We start from the raw sequence: 17,821 nt of genomic DNA on the forward strand, positions 1-17,821 counted from the left end.
CCAAGAAAACAACTAGAAACAAGAGAGTTTTGGAAGAAAAACTAATCAGGAAAGCTTTAACAGAAGGTGTTAACAAGGAACACGTTTAGATTTTAATCAGTTTACTGGTAATTTCGAGGGCATTAAGTGATTCTTCTTGGGGGCTGTATCAGTTAATCATTCATTTCCACTTTATGTCATCAACCAACATTTCATATAATTAAGGAGCACATTTCTGATTTCAAAAATATCTAATTATTTTTGTGTTCATCTTTCTCACCTCATCCCATTCTTGTTTTAGGTTATGGATTCTTTAATCTCTGAACATTTGAATCATGCTTATTTAAAAATCTCATTTTGTAAAGTTATGGTGGTTCACATCTGTAATCTCAACCCTTTGGGGTGTGAAATGAGAACACTGTTTGAACTCAGGAGGTTGAAATCAGCATGGACAGCACAACGAGAGCTCCTCACTACAAAAAATAAAAAATATTAGTTGAGTGTGGTGACATGCCCCTGTGGTCCTAGCTACTCATGGAGCTGAGGTGAGAGAACCACTTGAGCTCAGTAAGTTGAGGTTGAAGTGAGCCGTGATCATACCACTGCACTCCAACCTGGAGGACTGAGAAATGCCTTAAAAAATCAACATAAAAATCAAAAATCAAAATCTCATTCTGATTGTTCCCTCTATCTAGAATCCTTGAGTGTAAATCTTACAATTGTGTATGACTGCTCAGTTCCTCATGTCGTTTTCTTGAGGAAATCTTCAACAGGTGCTGCTTTCTGCAACATCCCTCACGTTTTGTATTGTAGGAACATCGTTTCACAATTTTTTTTCAATTGTCTCTTCTGCAGTCTAGGGAGATCTCTAGTTCCACACATTTTTTTCCTTACTTATTTTTTAACAGGATGTCATTGCACCCTGTAGAGTAAATTTTGCTCCCTACTTCTAGAGACTATGTCTCATTAATTTTCCTCCCAAAAGTCATTTTCTCACAGCTCTTACAAGCATCTAGTCACAGAATTCCCTCTGATTGTAACAGTCGGTAAACATCCTTCCTTCAATTTTTGTTGGTTTGTTTGTTTTTACTCTAACACCAAATCTGGAGTGCAGGGGCACAATCTCGCCTCACTACAAACTCTGCCTCCCTGGTTCAAAGAATTCTTATGCCTCAGCCTCCCGAGTAGCTGGGATTACAGGCACCTGCCATGACATCTGGCTAAGTTTTGTATTTTTAGTAGAGACAGGGTTTCATCATGTTGGCCAGACTGGTCTCGAACTTCTGACCTCAGGTGATCTGCCCACCATGACCTCCCAAAGTGCTGGGATTACAGGTGTAAGCCACCAAGCCTGGCTCTTCCATCATTTTATACTAGGCTATATATATTGTTCTATGTCATCTTTTCTTGTAGATGTGTATGTGTCTGCAGTAGAATAAATGGGAAAGAATTGAGTCACTTATGATCACCTCAGTATTCTATACCATATGATTAATTTGAGGCCTGTTCATAGGAAACCTACTTTGTATTTAAAATATGTATGAATAAATATTTTACAATGCATAATAAAAGTTTCAATAGTTGCAAAATTTTAAATTCACACATTTTTGTGATTTTACAGTGTTTCTATTGTCAATATATAATGAATTTGCTAGTTGCACAGTGACTTCTGTTGACTAACTCAACAGCTTATATTTTGGTGATTTTGAGACATGACTGAAAATACTTTGACATTCTAATCAAACCATGGTCCCTACCCTTGAACTTTAGCAAAGCTTGTGGCTGTGTCAGCAAAGAAAGTATAGTATAACTGACAGCGCAATTTTGAAGACTGTGTTAGAAAACACAGTACATTATCTCTGTCTCCTTCTCTCTGTCCACTTTTCTGTCTTTGTTTTTACTTCTATCTCTTTCTTCCTCTCTGTCCTTCTTCTCTCTCTTTTTCTCCCTCTGTACACTTTGGAGCCCTGTGTTACAGCCAAAGTCTTGACGATAAATGACAGCTTCGGGAGTAGTGCACAGAGGTGACTAGGAAGTCATGATTATCCAGTCAAAAAGGAGTTTCAGTCTTTCACCATTAATCACTAAGTATGTGAATGAATGACCTTCAGATGATTACATCTCCAGCCGTCATATGAAAGTAACGACCTGAGAAATACTCTGTATGAACCACCTGGCTGAGTCCACCCAACACTCATGTTATGGGAGTTGTAATAAAATGCTTATTGTTTTTCAAAGTCCCCACATTTGAGGGTAGTTGGTTATGAAGTGAGAGTTAACTAAAATGATATTTCTAAAAATTTAATTATACATTCATAATTATATATAACTAATATTGAGGCAAGCAAATGAAAACTACAAATGTGACATTTTGAAAATAACTGTAATCCAGAAAGGGAGGTCAGCATAGCATGGTGATTAAGAGCTCTTGCTCTCTGGATCCAGTTAGGCTGGATTCAAGTCCCTGCAAAACCACTACAGAATTATATGGGGTTTGGCAAATTGGATCACCTCTATGCCTCAACTTCTCCATCAGTGAAATGGAGATGAAGTAATGGCATTATCTTGTGGCTGATGAGAGGATGGATGCATTAATTTGGTAAAGCACTACAGCTGCTGTATGTAGCAAACTAAAATTGCATTAATTATAATAATTATTAGCTAGACAGAAAAATTTCCACTATGATTTGAGTCCTTACCTAAGTTGCCTCATATATTTTTAAATGTATCATGTTTCAAAAGTAAATGATAAAAATGATAGCATTTGCTATTTTAAATATGTCAGAATTAAATTTATTATAATTTAATTAACCAAGGGTTGACAAATAAATTGGGTCCTCTGTTCAAAATTTTGTCAGCCACATGTTTACACATTTTCTTTAAATATTTGAGATAAAATTACATAAAATAACATGTACTGTTTTAACCATTTAAAAGTTAACAATTCAGTGGCATTCACAGTATTGTGTAACTATCACTTCAATCTAGATCCAAAACTGTCACCAACCTAAAAGGATGTTTGTACACGTCAGACAGTCACTCTCCATTCAAGCTTGCCCTATCTTGGTTACGTGGCATTTTGTGTTAAAATCATTCTGCTGTATATTAGAAGATTTTTTTAAGACATGCAAAAATTATATGTTTTTTTCTTAATTCTCTTGGTGTTATGTATCACATTTATGGGTTTGCATAGGTTTAACCTTCCCTGCATCCCTGAGATAAATCCTAGTTCATCATAGTGTATAATCTTTTTGATGTGCTGTTAAATTTTATTGGCTAATATTTGCTGAGAACTTTTGCATCTATGTTCATCAGAAAAACTGGCCTACAGATTTTTTTTCTGTATTTTTTTTTTTTTATTCTTTTGGCTCCTTCTTTCTGGTTTTGTTATCAAAGTGATCCTTAACCCAACCATAAAACCCTATTTTTTAAAGCATTCAGTTCTCCTTAATGTTTTGGAAGAAACATTTTAGAAAAACTGTTTAACTATTTTTTTAATAATTTGAATAAAATTAGTACATTTTATGTTAGTTTTTATAGCTGCTTCAATTTTGTTACTCATTATTTCTCTCCTCAGGTTTCTATTTCTTCATAATTCAATCCTGATTGGTTGTACATGTCTAAAAATTTTGTCTATATCTTTTAGATTTTTTGATTTGTTGGCAGATACTTGTTTATAATAGTCACTTATAATCCTTTGTATTTTTCTGTATTAGTTGTTATGTATCCTTTTCATCTTTTATTTAATTTATTTGAGTCATCTCTTTTTATAGGTATTCTAGCTGAATCTTTTTCAATTTATGTATTTAAAAAAAAACAACTTTTCTCTTCTTAATCTTTAAACATTTTACAAATGATTTTTTTTAACTTTCCGTTTATATCTGTTTCCTGACTTCTTTTATGAAAAGATGTGCTCTGAATTCTGTGTCAGAAATTTTATATGTATTTATTTCTTCTGCATTAGGTGAGTTCTGTTGTTTTTTAGCAGGATCGTATTTCCTTTCATCTGTACATTGCTGTTTCCATATTTAAAGAGATACCCACATGTTCTAGCTTTTATAGGTGTATTCTTGTGTTGTAGGTGTATTTTATAGGTGTACTCTTGTGTCAACCTTTTCTATTTATTATTGGAATCTAATTCCTTGCCACCAGTTGCTTTTTGTTTGGGCAAAGACTTAATATTTGCCACCAGAATTTAATACTGCACCAAAAGTCAATATTTGCTGTAATGTTGTTTTCCAGTCTCGGGAGACTTATTGGGAGCATCTGAACTTAAATGCTGCACTGGAACTTAAAACCAGACTTGCAGAGTTTTCTAGGTCTGGGAGAGATTTAAACAATCTTTGGAACTTAATTTCAAACCTTTTACTTGCTTCCCCATCATGGAAAATCTCCACATGACTACCTGGGAATTGTAAAAAATCTTGTCAAAGATTCAAACCTTCCTTTAGATCTTGTCCCTGCATTGCTATGGTTCTGGTCAGACTCCTCAGTGTGGTGTCCCTGTAGCTAGGAACGCAAAGCAGATGTCAAGATCTCTGTGGCGATCACTGTGATTACTACTCTCATTTTTGGTCTCAAATTTACCCCAGGTGGTTCAGCCCTATGAATACTCTTAATACCTCCTGTGTGGTGGAACAAATGTGGGCTTTCCCCCCAAATTTACAGATCTATGAAGAAATTATATGTCCACTTGAAATTCCCTCGTCCCATTTCAATAACCACAGGTAAAAGGAAGTTCTCTCACAGTGGTGTCATTTTGGTGTGTGGAAGGCGGGTGGTACCGTCCAAAAAATTATTCATCTTACCAATCATAAGTTTTCTCATGTCCATGAGTCTTGGGGTTTTCTCCTTCTCTATTGAGATCTGGTGAATTCAGAGTGGCATTTTTGTATTTGGATAGCTACTAGTTGTACATTTGTGGGGGAATTGATGTTGGGTTTTTTAACTTTTTTTATTTTGTTGACATCACAAAATGTCAACAAACTGACACTTGATATTGTTGAAATAGTTTTATGAGTTTACAATCCATTATGTTTTTAGCGTTTGATGTCTACTAAATATTAAATGAGCTGGACATTTCTCACTTAAACGTTCTGTATAATTATTTGGTTGTGTGCTTTTTCTGGTAAATAATTATTATGTACTGAAGCCATATGTTTCTAACACAAACTTCATCATTTCTATTCTAAAAGGCATCTCAGAATATAGGGACAATATAACTATGTATATGACAACTTCAAAATTTTATTTTAGAAGTATACATAAACTATATTATTCTATGTGGTATTGCATCTATAAAGATGAAGACAATTTCTTCTCTGGAGGAAATGGAAGAATTTGTCCAGAACTCTGATGAAGGTGGTATTTTTGTGTTTTCTCTGGAGTCAGTTTTGCAAAACCTTACAGAAGAAAAGTTTGATCTTATCACTTCAGCCCTGGCTCAGATTCCGCAAAAAGTCAGTACAACTTCTAATCCTTATAAGAAGCTATTCACACAGTGGAAAAAGTATGGCTTTTCATTTGGAACTTGAATCTCATTTTTCAGTTTGCATAACAAGCACTAGATTTACGTAACGATTTGGAAAGCATTATGGTAGTGTATGTGGACACAACTGATTATTTGCCTATGATCTTTGCTATTACTTTAGTAACACATCTCCTAGTTGTCATTTGTTAATAATAAAATAAAAATAATGCATTAAGTACCTATTTCACATTGCAGGATTTGAAATCTTAAGACCTACTCTGATGACTCCAAAGGAAACTTCTTAAGTATACTAGCTCAAAGGAACATAAAAACTGGGGAATGATATCAGAAAGTGAAGAATCATGCCAATAGTATCCTCAACATATATTATTGTATAGGAACTCTATTCAGTGTGTTTGAACATAAAAGTAGAAGCTTAGATTTATGTCGTCTTTCTAATGAACTAGAGCTTTCTATAGTTAGAAGGCAATTATGATTTTAATATAGTCTAACAACCTGCATGTAATACTTTATGATATTCAATTAATTTTGTTATTAATGTAATTCCAGTTTTCCTCTCTTTAGTTAATGCTATTTATACACTAGCCAAGAGGTTTTTCTTTAATTTTATGTTTTGTTTAATTTAAAAACACTCAATAAAAGCAAGTATGCTAATTAGGAATGTGAAATTAGTTTTAGTCATGAGATTCTCTTTTTGGGAGTTCAAACTATCTATGTAATCCTTTGTTTTCAAGTGCAAGATTTTCATGTAGGTTTCCAGGAAGAAAAAAGTATGGAACTAAGGTACAAATACAAACAAAATTTAACTTTGAACAAAGAAATATAGGTAACTCCTGTCTCTTTGTTTTTGAATTAGAAATAAATGAAATAAAGGAGAGAAGGAGGCATAAAGAGAAAAGACAACCAACTATCCAAAACCAGACAAAAACCAAAGAAATATTTGTCTCTGGGAAACTGTAAATTTGATAAAAGACCTAGAATGGCCAAGTGATTTACATTTACACAGAAGTTGAGTGTCCATAAGAATACTTAACTTCCATATGCGACAAATTATGCATCACTGCTTTTTTTGTTATTTTTATAATCTCACTCCTAGATGCTTTGAGTTTGCAGTAAACAAAATAACAAATGGTATACTTAATAGTTGAATGGTATACACCCTTTTAAAAGGTGACTGTCAATAGTCTTACTATTTCTTTCAGTGATGACAAAGGACCCTTATATACCCCTGTCTCAAATATCATCTGAAATAGAGTGGATTGTATGAATTATAATGCTCTGAAAACTCAAAATGCTATTATCTTGTGGTTTAGCTTGTGAAATGCATACATTTTCTTCCTCAGGTTTTATGGAGATTCAAAGGAAAGAAACCAACTGCGTTAGGAGCCAATACACAGCCCTATGTTTGGATATCCCAGAGTGATCTTCATGGTAAGATTATGACAAAGTAAAAATAATGAATTTCATGAGGGGAAAATTGAATAACTGTTTAACACTTAATAAATTTAACAAAAATTTAAATTTTATAGTTTGTTACTTTACTTTTAATTTTAAAGTGCATATAATTAAATAATTGGTCATTAATTTTTTTGATTCTTACTTTCTATTTTTAAAGTAAAAGTTTCAAGCAATGGAGAAAAAAGTTAATGCCTCTTTTCCTCAAGATAGCAAATTTCTTTTGTAATGATGCCCTTTTTGTTCACATTTGTAGAAAATTCTGCCCTCTTCAGTGAGTTATTTCATAGATTTTTTCCCTACGAGTCTCTGAAATTCTTTTCAGATTATGATAATAAAAGCTATACTTCTCATTCAGTTTCCCAACTAGATCATTCCCAGACCAAAGCTTTTATCATTCAAGGTGACATAAATGAGATCTATGAAGCTATTTACCGTGGAGTCCCTGTGGTGGGAGTTCCCATGTTTGGTGATCATCTTGACAACACCTCTCACATGAAAGCCAAAGGAGCAGCTGTGCAGGTGAACATGAATACAATTACAAGCACAGTTTTGCTTAGGTCTTTGAGAACAGTTATTAATGATATTTTGTAAGTATTACTGCTTTAAAAGGCTTATCTACCATTGATTATGTTATACATCATACTAGAAAATGTTAGGGGCCCTACCGGAAGACTATTTAAAAGATCTTTCCCCTCAATCTCAGGTGATTCATCATCTTAATATTGCAATAGTCCTGCAAATGTTAGTTCATAGAGTGTCAATCTTCCTTCTTAGAAACCATAGATTTAAATTAAAGATCAGCTTACTAAGTATTTTCCTATGTCTTCATTTTACCCCATTCTGGTAAAAATATGTTTCTTTTTCAATTTCCCCACTATATCTGTTCAGTGCTATTCAACCAACAAAGTTCATACCACAACAAAAATCAATCTTTTATTCAACAAGCTTTTGGCTTGTATAACATATGCTATGGTTTACCTACTTCTTTTTAATGAAAGCAAAAGAAAACTCTACGTTTTCCATGTGTGATCTTGCTTTCCAGTTATAAAGAGAATGCTGTGAGATTATCGAGAATTCACCATGATCAACCTGTAAAGTCCCTGGATCGAGCAGTTTTCTGGATCGAGTTTGTCCTGAGCCACAAAGGAGCCAAGCACCCTCGGCTAGCTGCCCACAACTTCTCCTAGTACCAATGCTGCTCTTTGGATGTGACTGTATTTTTGCTAGTCTGTGTGGCAATGGCTATATTTTTGGTCACAAAACTTTGTTTGGTTTTCTGTCCAAAATTTGGTAAAATAGGAAAGAAGAAAAAGAGGAAATACATGTTTCTGAATTTGGGAAAGTCAAGAATGGAGCAATCTTGTTAATTTTTCAGCCACAGATAATTTAAAAAGAACACATTACTTTCTCCTCATTTTCATATTTTCCACACCAATATTTTATCTTAGCTCTATATCCTAAAATTTAAACAAATAATTAATTGGGGTGTGTGTCACACTCTTTTGTTGTATTTGCCTAGGCTATTTGATCCTTTTCTAATACATTGCTGACACAAGATCACTAATAATTCTAGAATGTCCTATTCATGACATCACTATTTTCATAATGTCACATTTTTTAAACCTTAGTTGATATGTTTCTTCACAATTGCTGGCTCTTGTGTAGTGCATAAATATGAGCTGACATCAATAGATGTAAAGAAGTCAAAAGTATAAAATTCACAAGATGCAATAGACTATACAAATCAAGGAAGTGTTCTATGATATTAGTTTGTTATGAAAAACATAACAATGTTGCTTTTTTGATAAAAATAAACCATTTTACATAGCCAACAGTACTGGGCTTGGACCATGAATTGGTAATAATAGTGATAGTGCATTACTCTAGAAAAGGTTTAGTGTATTTCTCTAGAACTCATCTAGATATAATGGCCTACATTTCTGCCTTTAGTCAACCAATATTTTTTGTCTCCTCAATGAGAAAGAGATAGTTATCATTACTGTGTTCAAACAAAAGGGTAAGTGATCCTTTCTTATGGAGAGAAAATGTCAACAAGATGATCAAGATGAACAGATTATTTTAGGAGAGGTAACCACAGGAAACATTTTATTAAAAATACTAATTTTAAGAAACTTTTGACTGTTTTCTTGATGAAGTTTTAAATGTCTATTAAGAATTACTATTTATTCATAATTTTTAGTATCTATAAAGTATAATTCACTGTAGGAAAATAGAGATACATTTAATCTAAAACTAAGATTATTATATTGTCTTTCAGTCTCAATATTCTAGATATATGTTTGTTAAATAATTGTATGCAAGAATTTAAGATATTACGAGATCTGCATGACCAAGAATATATGGTATATCATAATAATCATGTAGCAATGTAAATCTCTACATTAAAATAGTATTTATATTTTAATAATATTTATATCAATTTAAAAAATATGTTAAACTTTTTATTTTCTTTACGTTTTATAGTCAGTGAGTTTTGATTTCTGTATTTATTAAATAAATAACCTTAATTGGCTTACTGAAAATTTTAAAATACTAAAAAATTAATAAAGGTTTATTTCCAAATTAATTCCAATTGTAAAATGACTATAAAAATGTAAATATTTATTCTAGTACATGTTTATGACTAATACACATACTAAAATTTAATAAATAAATTTATTTTCAAGTATTTAGAACTTTTTACATTTTTATTTCTATATGTAGTTTTACTTTTATAATTTTATTATAATCTGGTAAAGGCTGCTTACATCTCTTTTTCATCTAATTTTTTCTTTGTAATTAAATGCAGCAGTTGGCTAAGATGCTGTGATAGGTGGGAAGCTGTCTCTACACGAGCCTTCTAAAACTCTGGGGCTCTCTGAGGTCCTTTATGAGATTCCCTGCCACTCAAGAGCTGTTGCTCATAAGACTTTCATTCTTCATCAATTTAGCATTGCTTTTTGAGATCAGCAGTAATCAGAGTCCAACTTGCCTTGTGTTTGTAATATGCTCTGCCCTAACCATTTCGTCCTTTTCCAAGAATCTGCTCAAGGTTGTTATCCTCTCCCTATAAGGAACTGCTAGCTTAGAGTCCCAAAAGCCATGAAAAACAAAGAAAGAAATATGGAAAAAGAGGATTTTTAATGAGAGACTAATGTTTATATGAGTTATCAGAGAGGAACAGAAAATTTAATTTCTAATATAAATATAAAAATTTTGTGTGCATCAGATTGATTAAGACAGGAGTTTCCAACTTTTGCTACACATGAAAAAAAGGGGAGATTTTATTATAACAATGCCAATGCCCATTTCTCATATTAATCAATAAAGTGTATTGGTCAAAAGCCAAGATTATCTATTGTTAAAGGTGTCTCAGTGATCCCAATGCATAGTGGAATGTGGAAAACACTGGGTTAAAGTCAAATTTTCAAAAGTCATAGACAAGAGAGAATCTTGAAAAATCAGAGAAAAATGACTCATCACATATAAGTGAGCTTGAATAAGAGTATCAACAAGAATTTCAGCAGATATCTTCCAAATCAAAAGTAAATAAGATGATATATTCAAAGTGCTGAAAGAAAAAAAGAAATCTGCTAAACAAGACTACTATTTGGCAGATTTATATCTTTCAATATTTATACAATATTGAATACCTTCTATGATAAACAATAAAACAACAATTGAAGAAATAGTCAGTATAAGACCTCACTATAAGAGATGCTCTCTTTCAAGTTTACATGAAAGGATGCTAGACATAAAAAAAAAAAAAAAAAAAAAAAAGCCATATACAATAGAAAACTCTGTGGCAAAGGTAAACATTGAGTTCAATATACAGCTTTATCATGTTGGTGTATCAATTACTTTCAATTTTGGAATAGAATTTAGAAGGCAAAAACATTAAAAAACTATAAATCTATCTAAATAAGTCTATGTAAAAAAGGAACTGTTACACAACGTAAAAAGATATAGTGATACAGGTAACATAAAGTGAAGATAGTAGTAGAGTTTTCTTATGTGATTGAAGTCAAGTTTTGAACAAATTAAAATACATTTTTAAACTGTAAAATATTTTATATAATCCTCAAAGTTACTAAAAAATACTTATAGAAGATACTCAAAAAGAAATAAGAAACAACTTTATGATTAGCAAGCACGGTGGTATGAGAAAAGTTTCTAGTAAATACCTACATAAAAAAGAAGAAAGATCTGACATAAATAACGTAAATTTACACCTCAAGAAATGAGAAAAAAAAATTAAGCTCAAAGACAGCAGAAGGAAGAAAATATTAAAGATTAGAACAGAAATAAATAACATACTGAATAGAAAAAAAAGCAACCAAACTAAGAGTCAGGTTTTCAAATGGACAATCAAATTAAAATTTTTTTATCTAGACTAATTTTAAGATAAAAGAGAGAAGAGTTCAATAAACAAAATCATATATAAAACCTCTACAACTTAGCAACTACAACACAATTTTTTAAAAAAAGAACTTGAACATGCATTTATCCAAAAAATATTATATGGTCAAAAAGCAAATAAAAATATGTTCAACATCACTAATCATTAGAGAAATGTAAATAAAAAATATAATGAACTATCACTTCATAACCATTAGGGTGGTGTATATGTGTGTGTGTATGTGTGTGTGTGTGTGTATCTATCTATCTATCTATCTATCTATCTATCTATCTATCTATCTATATAAAGCATTTCTTAAATAGGTTATGAGCTATCACCTCATAACCATTAGAATCGTGTATATATGTGTTTATATATACAAACACACATATACGTATATAAACATATATACATATATAACATACATACAACATAAATATGCACACTTATACATATATAATATATACACATATATAAATATATAAAAATCATTACAAAGTTAAAGAACTCTATATTGGACTGTATATTGACCTTTGCCACAGAACTTTATACATATACATACATACACACACACTCAAATATGCACACATGGCAGAAAATCAAAATAGAATTTACATATGACCCAACAATGTCACTAGTAGGTAATTATCCAGAAACAATGAAAAGTAGGATTTTGAAAAGCTATTGGCACTTCCAAGTTCTTTGGAACGTTATTCACAAGAATGAAGAGAGGGAAGCAACACAAGTATCCATGGATATATGAATGGACAGAGAAAACATGGTATATACATGCAATGGAATACTATTTAGTTTTTAAAAAGAAGAAAATTCTGTCATATATAAAAACATGAGGAACTTTGAACCTACTATAATATATGAAATAAACCAGTCACAGAAAGACAAATACTATGTGAGTCCACTTATATGTGGTATCAAAAGTAGTAAAATTCATACTATAAATTTGTAAAAACTAAGGAAATATCTGAAGGTAACTCTTCAATGTGCAAAAGCATTCCCAGAAAATAAACCTAAAAAGCATTTTCTTAAAATTATGTATTGTGTTTTTGAAATGAAAGTTGATAAACCTATATAACCAGTTACACATGTATTGCTTTGAAAGGTGCACAATTCTATGTTCATACCTTAATTCGTAGTTGACTTTCTCAAAATGTATTTCCTATACAATATCAACCTTCAAAATTTAAATGTATGGCTATGTACCACTCTGTTAGTTTGCTAGGGCTGCCATAACAAAGCACCACAGACTAGATGATATAAACAATAGTTATTTATTTTCTAACAGTTTGCGGGACTGGAAGTGTGATCACAGTGTCACCGACACGATTAGTTTTTCTGAAGGCCTCTCTCAATTGTCTTGTAGATGGTTGTCTTACTCCAGTGTCTTCACATGGTCTCCCTTCTGTATGTCTATGTCCTTATCTTCATATGGGATGGGTTCTATGTGCCCTTATTTTACCTTAATTTCTTCATTAAAGGACTTATTTCTACATATAGTCCTATTCTGAGGTACTGGGTGTTAGAACACCAACATAAGAACTTGGAATGAGAGACACGCGATTCAGCCCATAACAATCATTTAACTTATTTAAAGTTTCAAAATAAATTATATACATTTTAATATGAAAAATCAATAGTAGATAAGCATGGTTAAAATATACAGTTTCTATCACGCCAACTTAAGTGAAATACATTGAGAGAAAGTATTCTGCACAAATGAACACTCAAATCTAAATAACAGAATCAAAACATCTTATGTAAACTGATAAGACCTGATAGTGAACTTTCTTAGACTCAATTAGAAAGTTTTTCAGTTGTGTTTAGTTGTAGGTGTTTGAATTTCTGTTTTATAAAAGCACTTTTAAAGAAGCTTTTATGTAATTTGAGCTACACTGTTTAATTTTATTAACCATTGCTTTAGAGCAGCTACCTTTAACTTTCAACATTAGGATAAACAGGTTGTGCAAAGTTGAGACTCACTTACCATCAACAGGTTGAGAAATTGAAACTTAAAACACATTTATGATTACTCTGGATTATGAGCTTCTTGCACTTGTTTTGAGCGCAGGGTTAGTTAGACCAGGAACTGATCACAGAGACTGAATGGCTTCCATGTTCTTTTCCTGCTGCATCTGTGTTTCTTTGACTCTGGAAGGACTGGAAAAGTACTTGTATAGTCCATGAATTCTAGTCACTGAATTAATTTAACAGTGTTCAGCTTCTTTGGAACTGCTGAAATTTTTATGGTGAGCATGCAAATAAAGCTGTCACAAATGGAGAAATAATTTCCAAAAGTGTGAGTGACAGTGTTACAATAAGTGAGGAGTCACTCAGCAGGCTGTAGGCAGCCAAGTTTAATACCTTTTTTGCAGACCCTTTAGCTTAATGTGGAAAGTTGATGGCTGAGCTCTTCGACATTTCATGTATATATTCTCTTTAGTTTACCCATGGGAATGGCAGATGTCTCATTCCTTCATATATTACTAGCAGCACATCAGAATGACAGACAATATGACTTATGTGCAAAGCTTAATTATTATTTTTTCTATGTAACTTGTGATCTGCTATTATATATTTATAGAATGGGGTGAGTAGTATAACTAAGTGTTAGGTCATAGCAAAAGTTTATTGTCCTAATTACTTTATACTTAAAGTGTAATTAAATCTTTGAAATTATAAAAGTAATATTACAGTATAGAAAGAGTTAAAAAGATATCGATGAAGTGAGCTAGGAGGATTATGTTACTTTAGTAACTGTGAAAGTAATGACTATACTTTCTAGTTAAGGCATAGAATACTGTGGCCACAGTGTTTTAGAAATAAAGTATTTATTACTTTGTAACCAAAACTCTTTCATCTGTGTCTCACTTTGTGGAGTATCTCTGTACCTTTCACTCGGATTGTGATTCCATGGTATTTCTTCACATTTTCACACTGTTTACGATTCTTAATGGTTGCACTTGGTTTCTAGAGTCAGAATTCAGTGTAGGTTTATGGTGCAATAATGTAGTTCTAGGAATAAATATCATTTTTTCCCTCTTTTGACACTCTACAGAAAAATGGAATGATATTTCTATAGAGAATCATGATTTTAGGCTTTGGACTTTTTCCATTTTTTTCTTTGTATGTTTTTCAAGCATTCCTTCCTTTGCTTTCTTACCAACAGTACCTTCAGATTCAGCTTGTATCTGTTTATATGGAAAATCCTCTATACTTCTATGTAGTATGTAATTTTAGAACTCCTTATATCCTTACTTTCTTACACTATGGATTAAGCAAAATATTTTTAATTATATAAACAATCATAACATAGAGTTTGTGTTTATCTGATGTACATGATTCAGAGTTATCTGCTTACTTTATTTCTGTAATCCCTATCTATAATAAGGAAAATATAATTTAAAAGTTAAAACTTTATCTGTGGCATCATGTTGCTGAGAATCAATAGTGTTCTGATCAATTTAGTTATATTCCATCAATATCATCTCACATTTGTAATGTATAGTTAAAATTCAATTGAATTCAAAATCTTTACTAAGAAATAGTCATTATATTTGTTTGTAAATTTGGAATATTACTAAATTTAAATCTCAACCTAAGCAAGATTATTTGTATACAATTACCCTTCAATCACAGCTTTTATTTTTCCGATAGGTATGATTATTTCAGTTTTACTTCAAAATAATAACTATAAATGCATTTTACCAGAATAAAAATGGAGACTCAGTAACAACATCAGTCAATTCATATCAATGTATGTACGTCTATTTTTAAAATATTTAAGAAATTCTGTCATTAGTAAACATTGCATACTTTCTCAAAATTAAATCTATAACATGTGTATAAAATAAAAAGTCTCAATATTCTGTCAAACTAAGATATATATTCAGACTGAAAAGAATCACTTACATAAAATTTGGAATATGAATGATCTAACCCTGCTACAGGTGCTGTACTTATTTCAACGCACATTTTAAGAGCACTGCTGATGCTGGGTCATAGTCTAACCCCTCATGTTACAAAAATAAATTTTAACTCTAATAATTTTTTTCTCTCTCTTACTTTCTCTCTTTATCTGTGTTTTTGTGTGTCTTTCACCTTTGTTTCTCCATACAGTACTTCACCACACTACCAGGTGGTGTGTTAACATGAAAGAAATTGTAGATAGTATTGCACCATTCATATATATATTTCTTAGTAAAAAGGCCTAATAAAGCAATGAAATGGATTCCAGAAAGCACAGTAAAATCCCACCTTTTTGATCATTTCATCACTCCATGAGATGCACTGAGCACATATATAGATATATTCAGGGTTCAGTTCCTCTCTGCTGGTGTGTAATCATGACTTAGAATCAGAGTACTTGCCTAAAAAAACACTTGGAGTTGTGTAAATCCTTCGTCTCGGAGATCCTCTTTATGTAGCTACCCTGAATCCTGTAGCTACCGTGAATCATCTCTCTCAAGTTCAAAGTTCCATAAATCTTTAGGGCAGGGGAAAAATGCTGCCAGTCTCTTTGCTAAAACATAGCAAGCCACCTTTGCTCCAGTTCTTCATTTCCATCTTAGCCTACCTCAGCCTGGACCATATTGTTCATATCACTTATCAGCATTTTTTGTCAAAGTTATTCAGCAAGTCTCTCAGAAGTTCCAAACTTTCCCACATTTTCCTATTTTCTTCTCAGCCCTCCAATAGCCCTGACTATTGTATTAGTCCATTTTCTATCTAGTAATAAAGTCATACCTGAGACTAAGAAGAAAAAGAGATTTAATGGACTTACAGTTCCACATGGCTGGGGAAGCCTCACAATCATGGCAGAAAGCAAGGAGTCACATCTTTTATGGATGGTGGTAGGCAAAGAGAGAGCTTGTGCAGGGAAACTCCCGTTTTTTAAACCATCAGATCTCTTGAGATTCTTTCACTATCACGAGAACAGTGCAGGAAAGACCTGCCTCCATAATTCAATACCTCCCACTGGATTCCTCCCACGACATGTGGTAATTTTGTGAGTTACAATTCAAGATGATATTTAGGTGGGACACAGCCAAACAATATCACCCAGTCTTGGGAAGTTCATTATAGTAGTGTAAGAATGGACTATTACAGTAAACTGGTACTGAGGTAGTGGGGTACTGCTATAAAGATACTTGAGGCTGGGTGTGATGGCTCACGCCTGTAATCCCAGAACTATGGGAGGCTGAGTCGGATGGATCATGAGGTCAGGAGATCGAGACCTTCCTGGCTAACATGGTGGAACTCCATCTCTACTAAAAATACAAAAAATTAGCCAGGTGTGGTGGTGGGCGCCTGTAGTCCCAGCTACTCGGAAGGCTGAGGCAGGAGAATGGCCTGAAACTGGAAGGCAGAGCTTGCAGTGAACCAAGATCTCACCACTGCACTCCAGCCTGGGCGACAGAGTGAGACTGTCTCAAAAACAAAAACAAACAAACAAAAAATAGATACTTGAAAATGTGGAAGTGACTTTGGAACTGGGTAACAGGCAGAGATTAGAATAGTTTGAAATACTCAGAAGAAGATAGAAATATGTAGGAAAGTTTGGGACTTCCTAGAGAATTGTTGAATAGTTTTGACCAAAATAGTAATAATGATGTGGACAATGAAGTCTAGGCTGAAGTGGTTTCTGATGGAGAAGAGAAACTTTTGGGAAACGGGAGCAAAGGTTACTCTTGCTATGCTTTAGCAAAGACACTGGCAGCCTTTTGCCACTGCCCTAGAGATCCATGAAACTATGAAGATGAGAGGGATGATTTAGAGTATCTGTCAGAAAAAAAAAAAAAAAAAACCTATGCAGCAAAGTGTTCAAGAAGTGACCTGTTTGATTTTGAAAGCATTCAGTCTTATGTGTTCATAAAGAGATGGCTTGAAATTGGAATTTATGTTTAAAAGGGAAGCAGAGCACAAAAGTTTGAAAGATTTGCAGGCTGACCATGTAGTCAAAAAGAAAAACTCATTTTCTAGGGAGGAGTTCAAACCAGTTGCAGAAATTTGCATTAATAATGAGGAGCCCAATGTTAATTCCAAAGACAATGGGGAAAATGTCTTCAGGGCATGTCAGAGCTCTTAACAGCAACCCCTCCGTCACAGATCTGGAAGCCTAGGAGAGAAAAGTGGTTTTGCAGTCCTGGTCCAGGTCTCCATTGCTGCTCTGTGCAGCCTTGGAACTTGATGCTCTGTTTCTCAGCCATGTCTAAAAGGTACTAAGGTATGGCTAAGTCCATTATTTCAGAGGCTGCAAGTTGCAATCTTCGGTGGCTTCCACATGCTGTTGGGCATAGGAGTCCACAGAAGTCAAGAACTGAGGTTTGGGAACCTCCACCTACATTTCAGAGGATGTATGGAGATGCATGGATGTCTAGGCAGAAGTCTGCTGCAGGGGTGGGGCCATCATGGACAACCTGTGCTTGGGCAGTGCTAAAGGGAAATAAGGGGTTGGAGGCTCCACATTGAGTCTGCAC

The 17,821-nt window shown here is 33.1% G+C and overlaps 1 long non-coding RNA gene across 1 annotated transcript; it reads left to right on the plus strand.

The window, feature by feature from the left end:
- The first annotated feature begins 3,677 nt into the window (after positions 1-3,677).
- LOC114678334 (uncharacterized) lies at positions 3,678-9,639 on the plus strand. The gene is made up of 3 exons (XR_003729687.2): positions 3,678-6,901; positions 7,329-7,447; positions 7,971-9,639. It is a non-coding gene; the product is annotated as an uncharacterized LOC114678334 (long non-coding RNA).
- The last annotated feature ends 8,182 nt before the right edge of the window (positions 9,640-17,821 follow it).

This window comes from Macaca mulatta, chromosome 5 (assembly GCF_049350105.2).
Source record: "Macaca mulatta isolate MMU2019108-1 chromosome 5, T2T-MMU8v2.0, whole genome shotgun sequence".
NCBI classification, from domain to species: domain Eukaryota; kingdom Metazoa; phylum Chordata; class Mammalia; order Primates; family Cercopithecidae; genus Macaca; species Macaca mulatta.